Here is a 3105-nt window from a genome sequence, read left to right as displayed (position 1 = left end):
GAATGGATATATCATGGTGAACCTCGAGTTTTCAGTGGGTTAGGCCATCCTATTTCTATAAGTTCAGAAGGTCAGCTTTTGCAATTTCAATATGGTAATCGATGCAATGATATGGTAATCGATGAGGCTAGAGCAGAATTCCATTGGGACAAGATGGAGGAATTACCAAACTATGCAGCACAATAATTGTTTGACATGCTAAGTGCAGCTAATAGTGAATTCTGGCCTAAATTTAAGAATCATTTAGTTTTATTTGTAGTGGCACGATTACTGCACATGAAAGCGGAGCACCATTTTTCAGAAAGGTGTTACGATGATTTTGTGTAGTTATCAAAAGAAATGTTGCCTGAAGGCCATTCGATGGTGGATAAGTTTTGCCGGAGAAAAGAATTAGTTTGGGGATTAGGACTACCCGTGGAAAAGATTGATTTTTATCGAAATAATTGTAAGATATACTGGGGTGTTGACTCTGAATTAAGAGAATGCAAGTTTTATAATCTTCCAAGATACTAACGGTGAGGTCAAGGGACTGGTAGAGTACAAAGAAAGAAGGCTTTCAAGAAGATGTATTGTTTTCCTCTCGTTCCTCGCCTTCAAAGATTATATGCATCTAAGGCGATAGCTAAACACATGAGATGGCATGCTTTGCATGAATATGAGGATGGTATAATGACTGATCCGTCAAACTCTGAATCCTGGAAACACTTTGATAACAATCATCCTATATTTGCTACTGAGATGAGAAATGTGAGATTGGGGCTTTGTACTAATGGGTTTTAGCCGTTTGGCCAATCATGACAACAATATTCATCATGGCTTGTCATTGTCACACCATATAATCTACCACCCTCAATGTGTATGAAAGATGAATACATGTTTTTGTGTGTTATTGTACTTGGCCCTAATAATCCAAAATACAAAATTGATGTGTTTCTACAACTTTTGCTTGCCGAACTTAATTATTTATGGGAGCATGGGGTTGAAATGTTTGATATTTCGGCCAATCAGAATTTCATAATGCGAGCTACTTTGCTTTGGACTATCAGTGATTTTCTAGCATTTAGAATGTAATCTGGGCAGAGTATGGTGGGTGAATTGGCTTGTCCTCATTGCAAATAAAACACTAATGCATTTACACTAAAAAATGGAGGTAAACAATGTTGGTTTGATTGTCATCGCAAATTCTTACCAGAATCTCACCTTTGGAGGCGAAATCGACAATGCTTTAAAAGAACACAACTATTGCTGATCCCCCTCCACCTATGAAGTCTGGAGCTAAAATATTGTAAGAAATGGAAGCTCTGGGGCCTATGAAAGTTACAGAGTTAGGTGTAGAAGAGGTAAATGGTAGAATTGGCTAGAATAGTGGATGGAAAAAGTGAAGCATCTTCTGGGATTTGCTATACTGGAGTTCACTTCTTTTCCGTCATAACCTTGATGTGATGCACATAAAAAAATGTGTTTGAAAATCTATTCAACACTGTCATGAACATTGAGGGGAAATCCAAGGATAATGCAAAAGCGAGAGCAGACATGAAAGAAATTTATCATCAACCAGAACTCAAGCAATCTGTAGTTACTGAAAAGTTTCCAGAGGCATGTTATTCTTTAGATAAACCCCAAAGGCAAGCATTATGTGAATGGGTCCGATCATTGAGGTTTCCAGATGGATACTGTTCAAATATGGGTAGATGTGTTGACATGAAGAAATACAGATTGTTTGGCATGAAAAGCCATGACTGTCATATTTTCATCCAGACATTGATTCCTGTGGCATTTCGGGAATTGTTGCCAGGGAATATTGGGGAAGCAATGACAAAATTGAGTCTCTTTTTCCAAGAATTGATGATGACTATTATCCGATACGATGATATGGACAAATTAGCACAAGAAATCCCAATAATGATATGCAAATTGGAGTAAATTTTTCCGCCCGGCTTCTTTGATTCTGTGGAGCATCTTCCGGTTCATTTGCCTTATATGAATGTCATATAGTAGGACCAGTACAATATATTTGGATGTATCCATTTGAGAGGTGAATCACTAACATCCCATTCTAACCATTACAATGTTTATTCAACTCATATTTACATATTGTCTTTGTACAATTACAGACACCTGCAGAAAATTAAAAAGAATGTGCGCAATAAGGCAAAGGTCGAGGGATCAATTTGCAATGCATATATGGTGCAAGAAGCTTCCACCTTCTGTTCACACTACTTCGAACCATATGTTTACACCAAGCATCGGAGAGTGCCATGTAATGATGATGGAGGAGATCGAATAGAATCTGAGTTAGAAGGGAATCTAACAATTTTCACCTATCCTGAACGTACGATTGATAAAAAAAAAAAAAAAGACGATTGACTGATGCAGAGATACGAGTGGCTCAAACCTATGTTTTGTTGAATTGCGAAGAGATTACACCATTTGTACAGTAAGCATAAATTTTCTAGAGAGTCTAAACTTAATACAGCTTAGTTAAATCATATTTATGATAATTTTGTTCGTTCATAAATAGAAAATATATCAAGCTTTTATGGCTACAAAATCCCAATTTGACTGATACTACAATTGATGCAAAACTAGACTCTGAATTTGCAAAATGGTTCAAATGTTATGCAAGTAACTTTCCATTTACACAATATATATGTGTACATTCTTACATTTTACTCGTGTCATTACTATTTCCCATAGGCTCGAAGCTTGGGAAGCGATGCTGACAACAGATTTATTACTGATCTAGCAAGGGGACCTCTACCGGTTGCTAATGCCTACTCTGGCTACTTTGTAAATGGTTACAAGTTTCACATTGAGGGTTAAGGGACAAGCAGAAAGACAATAAACAGTGGTGTTTGCATAAAGGGATCAAACTACAGTGACGAGTCTGTGGGTCCTGTATATGTATGGCACAACCCAAGAGGGGGGTGAATTGGGTTTTCTAAAAATAAAAATTTGACTTTTAAAACCAAGCTCAGAATTCTGTTGCAGCGGAAAAGTATGCATTTGTGAGAGTAAGTCATTAAGGTTAGAACTTCCTCACAAAGCTCTATGCAAAAAATAGAATGACTTTGTAAAGAATAGTTATAGATTAGAACTGCTTCA

General features: G+C 36.9%; 1 pseudogene; it reads left to right on the top strand.

Moving 5' to 3' along the window:
• The first annotated feature begins 630 nt into the window (after positions 1 to 630).
• On the top strand, positions 631 to 2441 carry LOC149492755 (uncharacterized; annotated as a pseudogene).
• Positions 2442 to 3105: the final 664 nt, after the last annotated feature.

Source organism: Jatropha curcas, chromosome 11 (assembly GCF_041381405.1).
Source record: "Jatropha curcas cultivar XTBG-Jc1 chromosome 11, XTBG_Jcur_1.0, whole genome shotgun sequence".
Taxonomy (NCBI): Eukaryota; Viridiplantae; Streptophyta; class Magnoliopsida; order Malpighiales; family Euphorbiaceae; genus Jatropha; species Jatropha curcas.
The sequence above is the reverse complement of the archived record's forward strand: the minus strand, read 5'-3'. Positions and strand labels throughout refer to the sequence as shown.